The 24,650-nt window shown below is 35.5% G+C and overlaps 1 protein-coding gene across 1 annotated transcript in view; it reads right to left on the reverse strand.

Annotated features, from left to right (window-relative positions):
• sfl (N-deacetylase and N-sulfotransferase sfl) overlaps positions 1–24,650 on the reverse strand; it is a 74,468-nt gene that overhangs the window by 12,213 nt on the left and 37,605 nt on the right. The gene's annotated exons all lie outside the window — the stretch shown is intronic.

The raw sequence follows: 24,650 nt of genomic DNA on the forward strand, positions 1-24,650 counted from the left end.
CTCTCTCTCTCTCTCTCTTTCTCTCTCTCTCTCTTTTTTCTGCCAACACAAATATTTCACTGTAAATATTTAGACGTGAATGCCACTTGTGTAAGATACAGCAGTCAACGTGTGTTTTGACAATTTCAATCCGATGGCGTATCGGATGTTTAAAGTGCGAGCTGTAGTAAATAGAACTAAAATGGAATATCGATAAATAGAGTGTCCCGGTGGAGGGGCTGCTGGTATTGTTAAACGATAAAACTGAGACACTTTATATCGAAATTCCATTTGTGTAGCATCCAAAAAATGCTGCGCGAATAATAAAGCAATTACACGTATGATACACATTCTCTTCTATATATCGAGACATTTGCGAGATTTATTGCATTTTTTAGAAGTTATATCCCGATGCCGTTAAAGCTGTCTTCCATTGAATTTCGGCCTTATTTGAATTTTTATATATATATTTCTAGTGTCCCAATCGCAAAAAAAATCGACAGGCCATACTTCTGTCCTGTGCGCGATAAAATAATTTTATTGCGGAAATAAACTGCCGAGGCTTCTCTCGTCGATCGTATACCGATGGATTTCTCTCATATCCTGTCGCGCGTCGTAAAGAGATGGCGCGAATATCAGATTTATTGGAGATGTATTCCGATAAAAAAATTTAACAAAAAAAGAAATAAAAAAGGAAGAAGAATGTACAGTATGCTCAATAGGAAGCTGTGTATTCGATTTTTTAGCAGAATTTTTTGGAGAATGGAAAGCATATTGTGTATTGCTCGTAAAGCTGCAATGAAATAAATATTCAATGGCATACGTAAAGTTACACTGTCTATTATTTGTAACATCGAGATTAACGATAAAATTTTTTATTCTTGAACAAGTCATGTCGTTCATTTCCTTTAACCGTTAATAGCCATACGAACTGAAATGGTTGTACGTCAACTCGTCTATAAATGATTTTATGTCAAATCGTCTATAATAAAGTCCGATGGTAAATGGTAAATATTTGAGGTATTAGTAAGCACAATAAATATTGAATGCTGTTACTGAAGCGGTAATTATTCCAATGCAATGAATATTTGCCAAATAGTTACAAGCCCCGACTCATAACAAACGTATATAAAGTTTCGTCGAATGAAAGGAAAAAATACAAAAAGGAAGAAGGCAATAGAGGGTAGCGTTCAACCGCAGTATGTAATATTGCTATTAAAAAATAGCAAACGATACTCAGGGTACAGCAATCAGTTTTAAATTGTGCATGCAAACGTAGACATAACCGGAAAAGCCGCTATAGAGGTTTATGCGGATCAATATCAACGATAGTTTGGATATCTCCTATTTGTGTTTAACATTCAGGACCGATTCTAATCGCGGATATACATCAACGCGTTAGCATGCCAGAACGGCAGATTGCCGTTATCCGAATGCAAAATAGTCGATATCGTCGATTTATAAAATATCTTGTATATCGCATTTGTTAGTAAAATATTATTATTGTAATTTATTTAGCGATTTCTTCACTAATGATAATAATAATAACTTTATTGAAGTATGAGAGATATTGTACATAAATATGTATCACAGAGCGCAGCATCTCAAGAGACATCAACAATAACGCTACTTACACAAATCCATAAAGCTTTTGATATAATTAAAACTTTATAAGTAAAAATAACTAATAATAATACCATAGTAATGATAATCAATAATGTGCATTACTGATAATTTACAAACTGCAGTTTTGCTGATGCCTTATCATTTGAGTGTACTACTATATACACGTATAATGTTTGATCATATCAATTTGAGTTATTTTTAATTATTTATATAAGTTACGAAGCCGTGACTACTCCTACTCAGTATACCATTAATTTAATTAAAACAGTGAAGTAAAAAATTTAATTCAAGAAAGTATATAAAAATAAAATGTATAATTTAAAATTCAGTTTACTATTTACTAAGTGCATATGTTACAAAGATTATTACTTATATTATGTTCTTTATTTTGAAACTAACCACAGAAACGGATTTACATTTGACATACATAAAAATTATAAATAACAGAATGTTATTTAACTTAAAAGATTGAATTATCACTGCTTCTTTGACATCTAAAAATGTACTTCATCTCGTCTTTTTCCTTTTTAATTTGGCTATATTTGTACATTGCAATAAACATTATTATTATTATTATTATTATGATAGTACAAATTTGAACAATAAAAATTCCAATGCTATAGAAATGAAAAAAGTATATTCGTATATATTAATACTTATTTCAATTTAAATATCAAGTCTCTGATTTCGTAGATAGTTGCTTACTAATGTAGTTAGCGCTAGTTTAGCACTTACACTATTAATGCGTAATTTACTGGTTTCGCGCAACAATGAAGATAAATGACTTCAGCATGGTGCAACGACACGGCGAGCCGACGTGTTCGAGCGAGTTAAGTTAAGGACCGCGAGTAATTCGCCCAATGTAATAGTTTTATATTATAATTAGGTAAACGTTGTTATCAGGTCGCACGCTTACAGCCGATTTTATTTTCGCGTTAACGGATAGCGCCGACGTGCCCCACGGCCGTATAGCGCGAGTGTAGAAAATTTGAGTTAACTAATGATTGCCGGATATAATTTAGCGACGTAATCGATTCGATAATTGGTAACCGCCCATTAACGATGAGTTAGCCAATTTACGAGGTTAACGAACTGTCATAACGAACCACCCCGCGATCCTTTTGTTCTTGGCTAACAATCGAGAGTTCGCCGTCCAAGCGCGCGCCCACGCGTCACGCGAAGAATCCGAAAGCGAAATTCAGAAGTATTGATCCTCGCACACCGTCCCCAATCGCGAAACGATGAAAGGCGCGTACGTGCCGGGGATGATATCACGGACTTCGAAATTTGTACACCACGACACCGGCGGCAGTTTCGTTAATTATATTTCGAACTTCGTGTCCTTAAAAGTTCATCCCGCCCGCCCGACAGAGAACTTTCCTGTCTCGCTTGGGCGACGAAGATTGAATTAAGTTTAATTAATACGGAATGGGGAGATAAAATTGACGCGGTGTCTTGATATTAGATATGTATATTGAATGAGACGCTATTGATCTGAGACAAGATAGAGAGATGGCAAAGTTTCTATCGTTACTTGTTCCACTGTCTACGTGTCTCGCTGGCTTCGTTAATATCTAAAATTGAATGGGCTCTTCAGCCGAAATTAACATTGATCATATTATTGTTAATATATTAATCATATTAACGTTAATGTTACACGAAAAGAACAACTTTGCTGAAATCTAAAAATTTAGTTAAGCACAAATTAAAAAATAATTTTATTTTAACTAAAAAATAATTATGTAGGATTTAAACTAGTTGCTAAAATGTTAAAACTTTTTATCACAAACGCTTGAACGTTTTACGTAATTATTTTGACTCAACAAAGTTATTTTCAGGTCCGTATCTACAATAGATAAATTTTTGGATTCTTCAGCAAAATAGTTCTTTCTGTGTATTTTAAATTCGTTGATCTTTTACAATTAATCGCTCATATTAAGATTATACAAAATTTTCTTTTCTTACTTTCGTTTTTCTTATTGAAATTAATATAAATAAGAATGCAATTAATAATATAATATCCTGTGCAATACAAGCACAAAGTACAGGTAATAATATTAAAGTAAAATGATAATCATTTTAATGACTTATCAAATCTTAGATAGTCTCAAAGACTGCATCTTTCAAAAGTTTTAAAGAAAGGTTGCAGTAAATTGCTTCCAGTAGTAAATTGCAATATCGCTACTAAAGGAAATTAGCCGTATGAAAATGAGACTACCATCCGGCTAGTTTAATTAACCAGCTGTAATTTTATCTTAAGTTCAACTTATTAAAGCAGGGAGTATCAACGTCGAAACAGATTCTTCAGTATCGTTTAATCAAGTAAAATGTTGCACAATTTCCCGGCGAATAATGTAAAGAGTAAAAAGCATTCTCCCTTTAGATTTTCTTCTTAATTTTATATACTTATACTTATAACCGCGCGCTTGATCATTTTCAGCGTATTAAAAAACATTTTATAAAGTTATTATGATAATACCTAACTCGTGGCGCTTCATTATCCGTGGGCGAGACTAGAAATTCACCGAGCAAATTTCACGTTAAAATGCAGATGTAATTCGCGGAAATTCGCGTGCAGGGTAGATATTACAAACGCAAAGTGCCGAGCGGTCCGAATTGTAACGACGTACAAGGGCTCAGGTACGTTTTCATTAAGAAGAATAATTTAATTAAGCGGATTAAATGACAGGATTGGATAACAGCGTATGCGAATCTGGCACAAGTGTACAATCGCAGATCGTTCGTGGCAGTTATCGTAAGTTATCCCTTCAAAGCCGAGATGCAAAAAACGATAAGTGACTTCACGAGATATATATGTACCGACGCAACATTGAGAAGCAACGGTGGCCCTCCAGGGAGAAATAATTTACCCCCGGGGCGTGTTCCAAAGAAGTCGTAGTCGCCTCGTAAATTTCTGGCCGACGCGACGCGTGCCACTTCCGCCCCTGGTTCCTGTTCCTGTTCCCGTCGGCCGATCGCTGCTTTTCCGTGAGTAAAAAACTTGACAGCGCGGAGAGTTTTGGGAAAACAACTTAATAATTTCCGTGGAAACCTTTCCGATTTGGCATACGCGTAGCGTCGGCAATATGAGGAAGGACATTTCAAAGAGGGTTCATTAGGTTCTAGTCGTGTTACTAAGCGAGGGACATCGCCTTCTTCCCGAACCAGTTTCGTTTTATGTGCAACCGGGTGAAACTTTTTAAATTGCTCCTCGAATTAAATTATGCCGCATAGTTGACGCAAATTGGACCAAAGGCACGGCGACATTTATGTCAGTGACACGACAGTTGCGCAACTGTTTTAAATGAAGCTCTTGACTAGATTAATAGTACATAAATTCAAAAAATTTTTAAAGAATGCGGAGATAATACTTTACAGATTCAATAAGTTCATGTCAGTATTATTAAAACTGTTTAAAAATATCAAGAATTCCAAAAAGTTATATAAAAGTTATACATTTGAGCGAACTCTTAATTAAGTCGCGTTTTGAACTACGCTCAAAAGAAAAAATTACTTTAATTACTATAATTCAATTACAATTTACAGTCATTTTCGATGCTGACTACATATATATATGTGTTGTGTGTACACACAATTTTTAAAATTATAAATAACTATCACTAACTATTATAGTAGCTAGTAATAATAACTATAAAAATGGAGTAATAATTATTTTGTATTATGTAATTACAGCCACAAATATCAAATCTACTTACTAAATATATCCGATCAAAATCCATTTCAATCTTGTTATTTCTGTTATTACTAAAATAGGCTCGTACACAATTTACATTCGTATCTCTTTATAAAGAAAGACAATTGTTGTTGAGTGTATAGAATCGTGATATATATAGATAAAGCTATTTTCTTAATGCCCTGAACTTTCTTAATCTTAGGAGTACCACCGCAATCTGCAATAGATCTGCGACAGTACTGCCCGAGAATCCAGCACATGTGCTCTTCGCCGGATGTTACGACGACATTGCCCGATGTTTTCTCTCTCGGGTGCAGGACGTTTCTCTCAAAAATAAATGTCTAAAGTTCTTCCGTTTTCCGCCGTAGTTTTCGTTGAAGATTTACAAGACCGGCGACATGTTAGCATTGCAAAATATTGAATTAATCCGGCACTCGCGGACTTCCTGAATCTTTCATTCTCCACTACCGGTGTTTTCGCACTTTCGGATTTAAAAGGAAGATCGGCTTATACCCTTCCATCGATTTCTCCTGCCTACGAAGAAGCAAAAGAAATCGCGATTACAATAAACGAGCGTAAGCTATTAGGTAAACAGATGAAAGAAGATACAAAAAGTCTAGAGGATTATCGTGCCATTTGTTACGCATAAATTGCTGTTTACCAAGACAAACCGTTTGGATACGCTTAAATGCTGCCAGACATAACAGCTACTGTAACATAAAGCAACTAACATCCACTATCGTACACGCTAAAGTACAGATAAAATAAAATGATGAAAGACGATCATGGTAACCCCATCTCATCATGAGGCTCTTGGTAAGGATATCCGATACTCTAACATGACCCAGATAAGGATCTTCAAAAGTATCGGCTATGGATGCTTTTAGTCAGCCTTGCCAGCACTATCTATGTATTATCTTATATGATAGTATCGATATTCCGTAATGTAGAAACTAGTACAGCTATTCAGTATAAAGCGAACGATCATCTAATACCAAAATGTATCGAATGTTTTTTTTTTTTTTTTTTTTTTCAAATACCGATATCGAACATTGTACCCACGAAACGTTTGACCGTCCGTAAACTGGCGCGTTTTCTCAGTGGTATTTGTGGATAGCGCAACAACATATAGCAACGGTAAACGATAAAAGGCAAACGGCGCTGCGTCATTCGCCAATGCGATATCTCGCAGCCATTGTCGTTTCTCGTTGCGAGAGGGAGGACTAAAAGCAGAAAGCGGCGGCACAACGAGAATCGGGAAGAAGCTCAAACGAAGAAGGAAACTGGCCACCCTTCGGCGCGGAGCATCGTCGTAGACGAGGTGGGCAAACACGATTTACTCTCGGCAAGGACTTATCTTCCTGGCTGGCGGCGGTCGCATCCGGTACGGCGACAACGGGAACGAGCGCAAACGAGAAAAGTCGTCGCCCAGGCGGATTTGCCGAAAGTGCATTCCGTGGAATGAAGAGGGACGGCGACGTGGGCGAGTATAAGAAAATAAGGTGCTTGCCGAGCTGGCAAAGCGGAAGCGACCGCCGCCACCTCCGAAGAAATACATAAAGCTGTTTCTACGGAGGAAGTAGAGTGTCTTAGACCTATTGAGCCACTTAGAGAGAGATTTTAAATTTATATCCATAAGATGGATTGGATTTTTCGTTAATCAATTTGAAATCATTTTTTTTTTCATTAACAAAAATATAAGTGATTTTTGCATAAATAGTCAGGAAGAAAGAATTTTTCAGAAACTGTTTTAGAGAATGTCTGCGGCATTATCTTTTGTTAAAATAACTACTACACCGCTATCCCGGAGAAATTTTTCGTCGATTAAATTTCCTCACTCGCGAACGTGCTTTAACAAACTTCTCGGCAGATAGTAATAAGGTGAAAATACATTTTCAAGCGAGAAATGAATACCTGGAGAATTCTATGCAAGAATACAAATAGGAGCTGCTATGCTGCATTGTACAGACTGCGCTTTTCTTTGCGAAAGTATTATATATTATTTTTCAGAAAAAATTGTAGATTCATTTATCATAATATCCAAATTTTTAATTCAGACGTAGCTATATTTAATCCTGCTAATATAATATGTAGATAATCAATCTAAAAATGTAATGCTGATAATAAATCCTCCTTTTTTATCAGTCTTCAAGAATATAGTGTTACAATGAGAAGGAAATTTGCAAAAAATTAGGACAAATTCAGATCGGAGTAGATTTTTTTGGACTCAATTTGTCGGGGGTGCGTTATAATCAGAATTTCCTTGTCAGATCGCCGAAGCGTATTTAGTTTAATCTATTCAAACGCCTCTCGTCTTTCATCGCGGTGGAGATTACGCACGCATACAAAGACGTTTTATTAGGATGGGATTTAATTCGAAAGGATCCACCGCGCAGCTGGCCCATTGTGGCTCGTCCAGGACGGAAGGCGCAGCGGAATCCGCATTCGCGTATTGTCGAGATCTTCGCGAATTCCGTGAGAGGTGGGTGTATATACGACGTATATTTATTCTTTTGTGCCGCGCGCGGCGCAAAATGTAAAAAGGCAATGCCGGGCCGCGGCAAATAAAACCGGTAGCACACACCCGGCGCTGCGGACCATTTCCCGACGATCTTTCTATCGCGGTTCAGACAGCCGCACTGATGATCTGTATCTGGATAAAAATCCAATTATCCTGTATAATGGACACGTAGCCCGCGCCGATGCGAGCGGAATTAACGCGACCATTACGGTGCGGTGCGAGATTAACTCTTCGGCGGATCTATCGGCTGGAGCTATCACTTTTTTTCGAATTCAGAATAGAACATTTACGTTACATTCCACTGGTTCGTTTATACACTGTCAAAAGTATATCAAAAGAATTTATTCCTAGCGTGTCAATTTCATTTGGGATAAATTCTCTTTTTCTTTCGCAAATAACTGAATATTTCTAATTGTACGACAATGTATAGAATTCACGTATAGAGGAGAGGTAAAGCTGTATATAGATATGTACATATTGTGGGATTAACGTCATTCGTGACTTTTAGTCTATAATACTTTTTGGCTTTTGCATTATGGATCTAATTTATTGCGTTCATTAGCGGCGAAAAAGGCTACGCTATTTATGGAGGACGCGTTCGCAACGGCTAGCTTTTACCTTTTAAAAAAGCTGAAAAAGCATGTAACCTGCTTGATAATAATCTTTAATTAGCGAAGTACATATTTGTGACGAAATGCTGGGCATATAGAGAGATTACAACGAAAAAAATTTTGTGCGCATTTACAGCGTTGAGATAGCCACAGTTTTCCAGAAGTGCGGCATGCATTTATTCTTTTGTACGATGTCAGGTTGAATTGCGAACGAATCACAAATAAAATCACCCGGCGGGGTCTGTCCTGTGCACGGTATTTTTCAGTTTGAAGTCGCCCTTGTGTCTCGTGAATTCTGCAGCACCAAATTTGTCCACGTCGATGATTGTAAAGAATACCGAGGCTTTTTTGCATGATGGTACAACAGAAACATATCGCAAAAATTACTATTGCTCCTGGCAATTTTTACGTTTACATATTTTTTTTTTTACGTTTGTTGAAGCTTTTTGGATATTCATCTGGATAAATGCTCGAATAGTAACATGATATATTATAAAATAATATAATATGCAATAAATATCAATAGAATAAAAAAATAAATAAATATATATGTACATACAAAAGTGATCAAATTTGGAGATTGTTTTCGCCATAACTTTTATAACAAAATCTTCACAGAAGTGGAAAATGCTCTATTATCAGTATAAACTCATCCTTGAGTCTCGTAAATTCGGTAGTACCGAATTTGTCCGCATTAATGATAATTATAAAATATCAAGGCTTTTTTTTTACATAATAATGATAATAGAAATACATTGTAAAAATTACTACCTTTGGTAATTTTTTGCTTTTTTACTCTCCAACTTTTTAAGAATTAGAGGCAAGTACTATCTAAATATAAATATCTATATTATACAAGCGAGCAAAATCAGAGATCGTTTCGTCAGAAATTTTTAGAGAATCTTCATGGAATTGGGAAACGCTCCACGAAATAAACGTAATATTATTACATCCTATTGCTTCGTATCGAAATTTCCACTAATACACATTTATTGAAGAACCTATGTTGGTACTGTCCCTTCAGTCGCTTCACTTATCGCAACACTCACGGTAATCCGTCTTCGTTGTCCCACACTGTTCCCCATGCTTCTCCGGTTGTATTTTTCTTCCTGCTTTGGAACAACATCTCGAGCGAGCATCAATGCGGCATGCTTTAGCTTAATCGCCAACAATAACTTACTGCTGCAAGTTTCGAAGTTTAGCCGCTTCGATCATGGACTTTGTGGTCTTCGTGGGCGATTCAAATTGACTTCCAAGTTTGCTAATTCCGTCGGAGTTAGTCCTACCATTAATCGGCCAAGGTCCGGCATGTTTTCGGCTTACGTTATCGTCGACATGTATCGTAAGAAAGGGTGAGAACTTATGCATTAACAGTAGACAAGTCCGTTATTCCGTCAATCTTATACCGATAAGATATTTCATAGAACTATTACCATAAGATATCTTTGTTCACCACTCTTATATTTTGGAATATTATTATCCACTCAATCTCTAATCCTTATATTTAATTAATTACATAATTACTTAATTACACATGTGATATATCTATTATTTTATAAAGTTCTACATTACTTATAATTAAAAAATGTTCCTTTCCCGTTGCATTTCTCAATTCAAAAAAGACAGCGTTTGACTATTTAAATCTGTAGATTCTACACTTAAGTAGATGTATGAATTTAATGTTGTTTCATCTAAAGTTTGCTTAACTAGTTAAGTTTCGGTATTATTTGCACCTCTCTCTTGAAGCTTGTATAGGAAATTTAAAATTCTATACACGTGTACACTTGCGTAGATTCTCAAGGGTCATGTATAATTCGAAGGAGCGAAGATTCATAAATGATGCAACTGTAAAAGCTATCGTTCGCGCTGCCGTGCCAATTGCTCCGGTTGCCTGGGAAGAGCGATTGCGCAGGAAGTTATCAACTTAGACTACCGACTCGGCAGGCATGCAAATCACGCAATACTGGCGTAGCTAGACAGTAAGCGATGACCACTAGCTGTTAATCGATCGATCGTCAAGCCGTGCCGAAACATGACGTATACGAAAAGCGGATTTGCGACAAATCTGCATAGTCATAAGACGGATCGTCGAGCGTGACAATGTCTTCATGTTTATACGGAGGGCGACAATAGTTCATCATGGCATATGCCGATCATGCTGCGCGGGCGATGACCGATGAAAGCCTGATCGATCGATCGTTTGTTTCAACATGGAAAAAGTTGGCGTGAATTTATTCGGTCTATATGCAAGCGTGATAGTTATCTTCCGGCTTGATTACGATACCCTGTTGTAAAACGTGATGTCGACGAGATAGGGTTAAATTGTTAATTGTACACCCGTTCGGCGTGTTGCGGTGAAAGATAGTAATGAAGAACTGCCTGACTTGTCGGAAATGTATGTAAGCCTCGTGTTCTGGTATCTTGATAGCAATTGATTCAAGGAAGAGAAGTTACACCTTGCATTGATCAGATGGACTGTCTTATTTACATATATAAGGAAAATGGAGATGCAGTTGCGATTAATGTTATCAATTGATTTTGTCTACCATTCCTTTTCAGTATAACGAAATATATAACGACGCATATTAAATTTTTTAAATGACCGATAATGAAATGTACATAATGTTATGAAATTCATTTAATTCAATAAAATAATTAAATTCAACAAAATATTTAATTGTATACATCATAATCGCTGTGTGTGTGTCAAATAAAATATGTATTATGAAGCAATATATTGTAGTTTTCTTAAACTACGGAATGTAAAGTATCGTGTTGCTTTATAAAATATTGCCTTCTATCGAAAAAGAAAATAATCGGCTTTCATGACAGATCGATCTATCCATAAAGGTAAACAAGTAGTTGAACTATTGTTGTCAAATAAGACATAGTGGGAGAAAAGCTCGAATTAATAAATAATGACCAGTGACTTCTCATGAGAAATCAAGTTCAGTCGTATGGATAATCGTGTGCCATCTTTCTCGGTTGTACAAATGCGTATCGAAGTTCGGCGGCACAGTCGTGTTTTCCAATACCATTAATCGGCTTCATACAATTCTATCGAGTTCGTTGAATCCAATAATCGGCTTAGGATCGCAACAAATCTCCGCGCTCCATTACACGTGCTATCCTTGATCTACAGAATATTTAGGTAGTCATGATGGCATATTGTTCTTCCTACAATTCAATGTTAAATCAGTTGTGTCCCATTTCGAGGTTCCCAAGATACTTTAAAATGACCGTACAATTTACAAAGTGTAAAACATAATGGTTAAATAGATAATTGCATTTTGTCTGCTTTCACTCAGGCATTACACTGCGACCGTAATTGCAAAGCTTATTAATCCTTTCAGATCAAAAGAAACTTATAATCCGTCCTCTGAGACGCAAAAAAATGATTATCCCCTTTATAATTGTGTACGAGGATTGAGAGATATAATATTTTTAAAATATTTTTAACGTCAAGAGTATAACGATAATTATGAAAAAAATATAAATATCAGAATTAATTAATACATGTACATTAATTAATTCTTACATTTATAATTCATCTATTAGTATGTATACTATATAATGTAAGAGAGATTTTGATTTATATAAAATTCTTTCACACAAAAATATATAAACATAATCTTTTTTAAAATTTTAAAACAAATTAAAAATTTTCACCTTTTTTAAAGATAGATATTAAATTGAATAATAATATACAATATAAGATTTTTTGTGTGCTTCAATGTATTAAAGTCAATTACTCTTTAAATGAATATATTATAATTTAGTGAATGCCTTCTTTACGAGCTGAAACAGATTATTGGTGTGCAATTAATTTTTTATTTCTTTTGAGAGTAAACGTTTTTCGACCTCTGTTTTGGGTCCTCTTCAGTACAATAAAAATTAATCGATGGGTATTAAATAATAATGTACTCTTTAAAACTTTTGGGATAGAATTTCACTTTAAAAAGCGAAAATTAAGCCAGTCTTGAAAGAGAATGACTAGACTGAGATTTCTGTTTTTGTCAATTTTAAATATCAACTAATTCTTATTTTAAAAAGTATCAATTTCTTATCACACACACAGATGTACTAAAGATCTCACGAAAGATAAACAATTTAATCGATACAAATATTCTTTATGCTTTACGAGAAACGTATTTAGAATTCAGTGTCTTAAGGGATTCAACATCTCCGTAAGTCAGTTACATGTCATTCCTTTGTCTCGCTAAATAGGTAACGAGTTTCCTAACCGAGGAGGATTCGGGCAGTGATTTAACATCGCGTCGAGGAGTTGGTAGATCAGCCAAGTCGCTCATTTGAATTTGTCGATTCGATTACGCGGTTCGCGTCCTCGAAGTTCTCTACCGATCAACGTTATCAGCAATGCACGGTGCTATCGGCACGCGCGTTTATCGGGTGAGATGCAAATCACGTCGTTTCGGTGCCAACGGCATTTTTTGTTGCGGCATAGTACGTAAAATCGTTAATTTAGACAGATGGAAATTTTAAAGGAGATTGGCACACTATAATTAGAATGTGACGGAAGTCATATGTGCTAAATTTGAGATATATTTCTCGATACATTCAAAAAGTTATTGTTTATATATTAATACTTTATATGTTACACGAATATTTTAGTAGAAATCTAGCTATATTAGGTACTTTCTACTTCAGTCGAGAGACATTGAAATAACTTTTCCGTCTTACTTTTCTCATATTTAAAAGTTGATTTTAATTCTTAATTGAAGCGAGTGTAATTAAATACTTGTGAAATATACAGAATTGCTAGTCCATTCACTCTGTGAAAATTGATTTAGAGATTCTGTGAAAGATGATTAATTTAAATATCAAACTCCCTAAATTAGCGATATACCAAAAGCAAATAGTGTTATAATGATTCTCGCGAGTAATTGCGCTATCGATCGTGATTAAAAGTTAAATGAATTAAAAAAGATATCATTCAGCCTGCGTTGCGTAAAATCGATCATCCATGCAGCAGGATGTCGTTAATCGTGAATGAATAATCTAACACGGCCGCAGCATTCGAGCGCGCAAAAACAAAGCTGAATCGCGCCGGATCTACTTCACAGCCGCTTTATTTGCCTAATTACGACGATGTGACAGCGCCGGTGTACTGATTGTCGGTTCTATCATGAAGGAGGACATACGGACCGCATAATACAGCACAAATATTTTCGCCGGTGATTATCACGCATCCGTGCACGCGCGCGTCTCTAACGGTCGAATTATCCGCTTCGGTGATTCCGCAACGACAAAACGGACCTCACTGTTTACGATCGGACTCGTCGAATCCCATTTAATCGGTCAAGGTCCTCGAGAATTCGAGAAACGGAATGGCGAAGCGTTATCACCGCACGACTGCCTCAACGATGCGTATTTATCGACAATGCAAATAACGCAACTATTCCGCAGAAGCGTTTGAGAGAATAGTAAATGCAAATGCTACGAGACGTTGCGTTTCTCGTAATGTAGTTAGCAGAAGACAGAAGATCAATTTTTAAAGTTCACAAAAATAAAACTGATCTTCCGCATTAACTTTTTGTGACGTATTTTAATTAAAGCAAATGATATTCCGTAATATTGGAAATTATTAAAAACAATCGTGTCAATTAAAGAGATATGGAGTTTTGGAGTTTAATATAAAACATAACAAAGGTCTTTACTTAGATGTAACTTTTTGAGATATTATATAGTGTTATAGATTTTCCTGTATTATATTTGAAAGTAATAGAAAAATTGGCGGGGCTATATATAAGTAATACAAAAATTTAGAATTTGAATAAAAAATTATTTATGTGATAAAAATAAATGTTTTTAAAAACTAATTAAGATAAAAAATGAAAAAATTTCATTTCACAGTAAAATTCCATCAGTCATTTTCTGCGCATAGAGATACATATGTATACATCCTTAAAAGACACACGTGTGCCAAATACAGCATGAATTAATCGGAGAATCATTCAATTTAATTTGCCATCGATACGTAATTAATTGATCTGTTAATCGATTCGTCGATCTCGTCAATCGGTCAAGATCCTTGAACTTTCTAACCCGAACTGTATTATTACAACGCGGCGTTGTAATGCTTTTATCAGTTCTCTTATCGACGACTATGCAAATCACATTTGCGACCGATTATTTTGAGAGACAGTCGCGTACACTACAAGCAATAGTCGTTAATCGATGGATTGTCCAGCGGAATATAATGAAGGAAAGCCACGTCGATGTTACAGTTGTCTCTCGATACGTTCCGATAGGACATCAGTTGGCCAGTCGTTTCCGGTGCCATGGAAAAGGGATCGATGAAGCTTCGTACTGTAGACTCGACAATTCCATTAATTCCACGTTCGTCCATGGTCCTTTCATCTACGTGGAATCTCATTAACGCCGCACGGCGCTGACGCTGGCGTCGATGTCGGCGACGCTCGTGCACTAATTTGCAGGTTCGTCAACAGGACCGTGCAGACTTTAAATTCCCTCTCCTATTCGATTTGCATTCTGTTGCGAGCGCGTGGGAAAAAAAGTGGATTCGGGCGAACGGGCTGAATACGAGTACAGTCCCTGTGTGACAGTCGTCCTCTCTTTTCTCTTCTACCTTCTATCTACCTTTTCCCTGGCCTCACGTTTCCTCCTAACAAACTGATCGCTACCGCATCCTGTGAAATCTCGTCCGCTTTTTAGCGGATATTTAATTTTCGTTTCTCTGCCGCGAGTACGAGATTTTAAAAGCCTCTTCCGTAAAAGGGTTATGTTCGTTCGACCGAGGGCGATCGTAGACGAACATCTCCATGCTATATCCATCTCACGATTTTATTTCCACGATTGTAAAATAGATCGCGGAGTTCGATTGGGTTTGGAAACTTTCCGACACAGATATCGAGAGGCAAGACCAATATCGATCGAGGATACTTTTGAAATTAATGACGAAGTAGTTTCTCGTCGTCGGAAGGATCGTTCTCAGAAAATACGATGATAGCATAAATGCTATTAGAAAAGTATCGATCAAAGTATTGATGTTGTAGAACACTTCGTTTCGCAAACTACGAGAATACGAATAAAGAAGATGTTGAAAGGAAGAGATTACAATAACATTTTTTTACATTTTATTCAATCCACTATCAGTCACACAAATATTCTATACAAAATGTTATACGAAGAATTTGTCGACATAGCTGAAATAACTTCCACGAGAATATATTTGTATAATAAATAATAAACTTTAACCCAGGAACAGTTATCCGAGATGTTTTTTATCCCAGCGGCGAAAAAAATGTGAATTGATATAAAATATTGTTTTGCATATGTATATTATTTAACATACGTTCTTTTTTTTAATAGCTATTCTTTACAAATTTTTAAATATACAATTTTATCTAGAAGTTGCAATAAAAAAACCATTATATTTATTAAAATATTAATATTATTCATTATATATTATTTATTTCATATTAATTTTATATTATTTATATATTGCCAAAATCTTTATTTTTTATAAGTACTGTCATAATATAGGCTACTTCATGTGTTCATTCTGTTTAATATTTGTTTGACTTTTGCTTATTTTTTCAAAAAATTAAATCCACCAAAAATCTATATCCATAATGTTCTCAAATACTAATAAATGAGAAAAGAATTAATAATATGTATTGTTAACAATGATTTTAAATAAGATATAAAAAATATCTCAAGAGGAGAATCGTTTACGTCAAAAAATGAGAAGTACTTCTAGATTAATCTAAAAGGTGTGACAGTGATGTGTGTGACTCTAATTAACTCACACGAAGAGTATGCAGAACACGAATAACCCAATCGTGTTCACTAAGGATTAAGACATTATCCACCTGCCGAGTTGGTAAAAATTAGCATTTTCGAGATAAAGGAAATCGAATTTAAATACGAATATACTTCTGTGGAAAAATATTTTTCAACATACTGTTTATGTAAAAAAGTATCATTGTGATAAGGAATGAAATACAATCCTATATCAAGATTGCAGTATCCAAATTTTGAATATAGCTTTAAAAAATACATTTTATAATTATATATAGTTTTAATGAGTACATTATAATTATGATTGAAAGTATGATATATATAGAAAAGAAGTAAAGCTACATGCACATTGACTTTTCTAATTAAAATGTTGTTCTATAATTTAGAAAGAATTAAAAAAATGTTCTACTGAAAAGTTACTAATTTTGAGTTATCATTTTTCTATTAAAAATACGAAAAAATATATAACTGTATATTCAAATTGTCAAATGCGTCAACTATTTCAAAATCTAAACACTCGCTCTCGTTCTTCCTTCTATCAATAATGTAAACATCGCTTCTATTGAACGAGCGATACTTGTAGACATCAAGATACATCTTTTATAGTCCATTTACACCCTCATCCGTGTCCTTTAAGAGATACGTATACGTACAGTGAATTTTGATGAAAAAGGGACTGGAAAGAGGAAAAGGAAGAAAATCGAAACGAATGATCGACGCGACTAGACTTGCCGCGTGTTTCGCCAAGGTCATAGGTCATGAGTTGACCAGTGGTTTCTAGATTTCTGAGATGCATTCAGTCCGCTCAAGAAAACGAATGCACGGGGGAACGTTAAGAATTATTCATGAAGAAAAATTTCAGATCCCACGAGATACTTACTTTGTCTGCTACCATTATTTCGTATGCGACGTCTTAGCCGTGTCCCCATTGTATAGATATTTACTGCATGGACGTCAACTTCTCGAGAATACTCCAAATAATTTAAAAAAGATTCATGTCGCATAGTCTTCTGCATTTATTTACAAATAACATATCTAAGATCGAAAACTTTGCATAGTACGTTCTAAACTCCGTTGATTAGTTAATTTTTTAAACTTGAAAGTTCAGAGCTAGTAGAGCCACGCTGAATCTATTATGTTATTATACAATTTATTATATTCGAAAAAATTAATAACCATACGTTTCGATCATTTCAATATGATGATTTTCAATAAGACTGAAATAAATACAATCAATTTCAAATAGACGCGATTCTCTTTGTTTAAACCTGATAAAATTGACGATTTGCCTAACGATTATTTTTTTTAGTAATCATATGATGGTTATTTTTAATTGTACTTCATTGTAAGATGTTTTAAATCAAGAATCTTGGTTTCCTGGCTGTGCAGCGTTATTGCAAAAATATATTATTAGAGCTCCACATGTTCTTTTATAACATTAATTTTGCATTGTAAGCAACTCAGTTACGTTTTACAACATTAAAATCCCCACTGAATAACGTCTCTTTGAATAGCTCGCTCAATTACGCCATAACAAATCGCCATTTAATCCGCGACATCGCGTACTCGTTAATTCATGAGTTGCGCCACCAAGTCCCGGCGAAAGGTTTATCGTTCTCATCTCGTTCCGTGCCCGGATCGAAATTAGATTAGATTAGACCATACCAGAATACGTCTTTGATTAGAATACACCGGGGGCAACGAAGTCGGTGATTCGAGACCGTGATACTTAGTTGCAGGTTGTGCTTTGAGAGCTATCAAGTGTACGTTTCCCACCTTCTGAATAAATCATACCTCTGCGGGAGAAAAGCGACGACCCCACTAGCGCACCGTTGGTCGCATCGATGCTTCTTCCCTAGTTGGAACGGGGCAAAAACAGGGAAGGGAGAAAAGAACCCTGTTTACCGAAACAAGTTTCGTGAAATTTTGTGCACGATCCGATAAGTTTGTATTCGCAGTTGGTAGGCGATGCGGCAACGAAATTGGGAAACAAAGTTACGAGCAAGAGTGCCAATCGCGACAGAAAACCACACGAAGTTGTAACGAATATTCGGATCAGTATAGAGTGGACTCGGGTAGAGCGCTCTTAGGGGGAAAGGATACTCAAGCCATGATAATTCATCACAAGATGGTTCGACCTCTCTTCGAATCAAACTTGCAAGAAGTGTCCAATGAGAATCGCGTACCCGCTACGTATTGGCTTATAAAAGATTAATTTTTTTTTTCCAAACTTGAGCCCAATAAAGATTATTCTTTTTGAAAAATAAGTTGAAATATTGTAATAAGAAATCAAACCCAGTTATAAATTTTATCACTATGCTTTTTTATGATATAATTTTTATTTCATTTTCCTTGAAATCCATATTGTATTAATCCGTTCGATTTTTAGCGATTTAAATATCATATTAAGTTTTCAAATCTTTTCGTAATATAATATGTTATATGTACATATATATAAATTTTTTTAATTGTCACAAGTATACTTTTTATTCTTAAATATTTTATTATACAGATAATTGAATGGTTTTAATCTTTCAACTTTAGTGATATTAGTTCTGATCCTTTTAGCAACTTTCTTGTTATACCGGAATTAGCATATATAAATTAGCGAGGAAATTGTTATATCGATTTTATAATGTAAATAACTTATTATTAAACTACTCTTAGCAATGCAAATTTAAATCATAGATGATGTTTTTAGAAAGTTTCCCAGTCTACTGACCGACTAAACAATTATTTTTAATATTTCACGTATTCTTTTCATTGTGTTTTGCTTCGCTTAAATTTAAAAGAAAAAAATATATGTGTATGAATAGCAGTAATACGTACATGTCTGGTGGATAATTACGTCCGTACGTTGTTTCGTGTTGAGAAAGGAGTAAGGTAGAGGCTATCTCTTTCATGGAATGCGATCGTACGTAGACTTTATTATGCCGTTTTGTCTGTGTTCGACCCTTTCCGCGAATAAAGGTGGAGCGCTAAATAGAAAGCATGTGAGAGGGCTTGAAATTCATTCGGAATTGAATAGAAGTCTTACGGTAGAAAGAAGGGTGCTCGGAGGTTCAAGGGGGATCTCCAGCTTAGCCGAGGGAAAGATCTTTCTTGATTCAACGTGGATGCGAACTTCTCTAAATAATAGATGAAACTAGGAACGATAAATAGTCGGTTTCGCAAGAAAGCAATTTAAAAAGCTTACTTTCTTTTAAAACGTACCTCCCGTCTTCAATATAGATCATCATAATTATTAATTTACAAAAAGAATCTTTAATCACAATTATAATTGTCAAATGTACACTATAAGAATAATATTGCGATTGCTCGTTTCGTTCACATTGTTTAAGATGTTTTAATCTTTCCTCTGTACTGCACTTATTGGATTTTGAGAAGTTCTTTCGACAATTCGCCACTTTTCGCCAGTTGCGCAATTTAATTCCTTAACTCGGTCATGCTTTATGAGATTTCCGAAACAGCTGCAAGCAAAGAAAACAGCTTGTAGTTATTTCTAACTTTCGTTGATTGAATCTAAGCGAGACGCCAAACTTAAAACGATGTCAAATTCCATTTATATAGATTTCTTCTCATCATTTAATATGCAAATTCAATATAATTTCCAATAAGATCATTTCATTAAATCTTTTGGTCATTAAAAATAAAAAAATTAAAGACAATTTATAGGAAGTAAAGAATATATTTTAGACATTACGCTGGAGATAAAGTAACCGAATATTTCATCTTCTTTTTCATGTATAATTCAAATCCGTTCTAGAGACATTTATATACCGGCGAACGATATTTGATTTGTTCTCGTGCGTAGTTGAAATTCGATCTTGAGCTTAATGCGACCCCACCAAAGAGAGAAGTGAAGAGAATAGATCGCCGAGTGAATCAGCGATTTCCCGATTGTACCGCGCGGTGCTCGTCTTTGCGGGATTCAGTCTCGCATGATTTATCTGCGAGGCGTGGACGAGTGGCGGAAGTTAATTTCATAGCCTACTCGCGCAGTTTTATGATGTTCTACGTTGAAGCTGCAGTCCGAAGAAACGGCGCTATCGCAGTTGATCCTCGTGAATGTTAGTAACTTGGCGCGACTCGTTTCATCAGGCACGATGTATAAGTGCAACGTGGAAGAAGAGCGGCGAGCAGTGGCAGACTGCCTAGCGTCGCTCATCAACAACCGTTTCTACGCGTTGCCGGAAAGCGAAATTACGTATTCCTACAAAAGTTGAGTTTTCACGGAAAGTTGGGAGAACGCTCGCGCTTCCGCGCGCTGCTGCAAGTGATTTGAAATCTTGATGGACAGTCGTAAACCTCTTCACCCCGCCCCCCCACCCCCCCCCCCCATGCAGTTAATGTCGATCCTTTTCATTCGTTACCTCGCCAGGATTTGCGCACTACGATATGCCGAACTCGTGCTTCTTTTTATTTAGCGATGAAAAATCTTTTTATAACGATATTTGCTGATTTACCTCAAGATTTAACTTTTCAATCATTTCAGTCAAATCTTGAAATGTCCAATGTACAGCGTCTCGTAATTGGTCGCTTTAAACTTTTTAATGTTCAACATGACATGCACTCAAATTTTTGTTGACAAAATAAACTAAAAGAGTTTTGGAGAAAATTTAATTAGAGGGAAATCTCTTTCGTTGTAAATTGCTTATAATTCAAGAGCGATCGAACTTTTGATATTTTAGTTAAAGAAAGATTCATTCAAACTAAAAACAGAGAAAATCTATTGATAAAGAGAAGTTTTAGAAAATTTTTAATTTATAGAGAAAAAAATCTTTACGTTTACAGTAAGAGCGTGCTTATAGTTCAAAAGCTCAATTAAACTTTATTGTTAAAAAAGATGTATTCGCAAATTAGCGAGAAAATTCATAGGTGAAAAGAAATACATTCAGTGTATTTAGGCATTTATGTGCATATAGAACAACGTAATTAGTGACACACACGCAGGCACATTTTTGCGAATAAATATCATCAGTATCACTCTGTGATTATGTTAAAAAGATTAAAATATATGTAAATGATGAAAATGGTAGAATATTATTCCATCAAAAAATATATTAATATGGAAATCGATGGTTGCAGCAGCATTTATTTTTCATGTGCCAATCTGCTGAAAGCACGTGTTATTAATAAATTAAAGTATTAAATCCGTCTCTCTTTATAAAATATTAATAAGGTGTGACCGACTAAATATCATGTCAATCAAAACAGAAAAGTCACCGATATCTGATATTTTTCATTGGTGTATATTTTTGGATTATTTTAATAATATTAACATATCGACATATTCGATTAATCATAATATTCGATTACTAATTATATTTGAGTTTGTGTATATAAATACGATTTACATATAAGCTTTGCAAATAATATCATACATCGCAATAAAAAATTAAGTATTTTGAAACATTTCATGAAAAATTGTAAAAAAGATATAAAGATAAATATTAATTTTATTAAAGCATTATAAATATCTCATATATTTTAAGAATTTACCGTACCTATTAATAATATCAATACTAATGTAAGACAACACGAATATTGCAAAATTCGATTTATTTACTAACGAAAGTAAAGTCTTACAAGAAAAATCTCTTTCACACTTCGCGTGTAATGCGCCGTTTAACCACATTTTTCAACTTCTCAGATTTCTATCGGCTTCGATCGCGGTTACGGACAAGTCGTATTATCTCAATCCCTTCTAGTCTTTAGCTGAAGACAAAGAAAGAGAATGGGAGATCCGCGAAAAGGAAGGCGCGGGTGAGGTTCATCCGCCGATTGAATGGAGGTCGATAAGAGGGGTACTCGGATGTGGCGGGCTTGAAAGTTCCGCGAGGGATATCTGGCAAAAAGGGGGGTGATATCCGTCGACGTTCCAAGGGAGCTTTGAACTCTGCTGTACGGAGCCATCGACTGCCGTTCGACCAAACGAACTCCCGGCGAATCCTCTTGAGGGCAAGCCGGATCGTTCGCCGACGCAAGAAGGTCACTGACTGATGTTCTTCTATGCCAGCTTAAGAAGCGCTTTATGAATTTCTCGGGCTTCCCTGCGCCTTTGATCCCCTTTACACGTTCGTCTTCTCTCGCGCGAGATCCCAACGACCCTTCGACGCCGCTATAAACGTGTCTTGAGACCTGATCGAAGGCGCAGAACGAAGGATCACAAAGAAATATACGGCTTTGCTATTTATGCATTTCACCCGTGGAACTCTATTTTCTGGAGAAGTACAGATCAAAGAGTAATAACGCTCTCTGCTCTCACGGCCAGTGTAGTTCACGTTCTGTCCAGTTCGGTCTCGGTTTATTTCTTTTTTACCGCGTTTCGTCATTATTGTGTATTTTGACGAGATCCAAATCGTAATAATAAATCCATCTTTCCTCTGTCCTTTCAAGACTGAAGGCTATTTTTCATAACGGAGGTTATTAAAGTCCGATAAATTCTTCGTTAGCGCAAAATTGTGTATCTTTGCAAAGGTGGTTACCGCTTTTGTTGCCTTTTCATTAATTCAGCAAATAAATCATTTTCACCTTTCCCACCCGTCGCTGTCGTATGAAAGTAATAAATTCGCAATGCCAGTCGCTCGTTGAACCACGAAAATACGCGGAAAACATACAGAATGATTGAAACGCGTAATTAATAAATCCGTCGAAAATTATTCGCACGGAAAGATATCCACGCGGGTGCGGAGGGTAAATACATAAAACGATCCGACCGCGAAACGTTCACAATCCGACACATGTGGATGCGTTGCACGTTGCAGAATTACGTCGTCTCGCTGAATTTCCGCGCTTTCCCAGGCGGAAGTGACATCCGAAGACAGGGTGGAGACGTATTTATTACGCCGACACTCTATATGTCGCGTCCGTGGAGGTTGCGAAGGTGGAAAGGGCGAGGGGAGGAACATGTAACCACAACGAAATTCGGTGAAACCTGTCGAGACAATTAAACGGGTCAGCCGCGAAGAGAAACGTTTCTACTATAACGGAAATGTGAAATTCTACTCACATGGAAGCCATGTAATTACGGCTTCGTTTTACGAATGAGAAAAAAATACAGGTCATGATATACATATAAAGGTGATATACATATATGTATAGATTTAATAATGAATTTAATAACAATATTGTAAAGAATGTGGAAATTTTATCAACGCGATTTATAGCAAAATAGCGTGTGAAGGAATATAATTAATCATTACGGTAATAAATTATAATATTTTAATACATTTTTAATTGTTTGTTGTAGAACTTTTGCTGATGCAACACCGGAATATTTTGTTTTGTTTCTCGTAGTTGATATTATGTTCTTCGTTATAATCTTCACGTATTTTGTGTGTTCTGTAAATTCATTGTAATTCATTCAAACTACTGAGTGTTCCATAGGTAGGTGTTAAAATTAAGCTGTCATTTTCAAATATATTCAGTTATTTAAAATACGAAAATTATGCTGAAAATAGAGAAATCTGAAATTTTTAATGGGTATAAGTAAAATGTATGTAAGTTTATTGATGATAAATATACCACAATGGATTAATATTTTCGAAATGTGCATCATTTAAATTCTATACTCAATTCTTTTAACGAAAATATTTTCTCTAACATAATATTGCTGAGTTTTTAATATTGCTGACAATCATTTTAATAGCTGCTACTACATCTGATATTGTTTTTAAATCATATATAATAATATATATGTCTATGGTCAATTATATTAATATTTTTCATCAATAAAGTTAATTGAGATAGAAACATAATTTATAAATCATAATAATTAATTAAATGTGCGTTAATTAACAATACATCTTAAATGTTTTTCGGCTTTAATTTTTATGTATTTTATACGTTTATGAAATTTCTGTCGAAAATTTAACACTAGAAAGAGTGGTTCTTTTATCTTGATCGACATGATACATGGGGGTCGAAAGAAAAAAAATTATGAGTTCTATGATACGAAAAGGCACGAGAAATGACCGATAGTAGCAGCAATACTGATTACGAGGCCAAAACAAATGAAGGATTTTACGATCGGACAGGTACGCAACGACGTAATTGAGCATGGCGATAATTATTACGGTTCTCAGACTGGGGGCAAGCGGGCTACGATCAATCTCCCACTGAGAGGAGATGAATTTTCAGCTTTTTCTTGCGACACTTTTGTATCGATCACCACTATAATTGTTTTCCAATTGGCCGGCATTCGCCTTTCATTGCTTTCTTGGTCCGTATTAATTGCTTGTCTTATTTTCATGGTGTCTCTCTCTTTCTCTCTCTCTCTCTCTCTCTCTCTCTCATCGCTGTCCCACGAGAGAATTTATCAATCCAAAATCACCACTTTTCCGTACGTAGAAATAAAAATACGATTAGCTCGGGTAGCGCTTCCCGGTTGCCATACCACGAGAGAATTTATCAATCCAAAACCACCACTTTT

Source organism: Cyphomyrmex costatus, unplaced genomic scaffold (genome assembly GCF_001594065.2).
Source record: "Cyphomyrmex costatus isolate MS0001 unplaced genomic scaffold, Ccosl1.0 scaffold30, whole genome shotgun sequence".
NCBI lineage: Eukaryota > Metazoa > Arthropoda > Insecta > Hymenoptera > Formicidae > Cyphomyrmex > Cyphomyrmex costatus.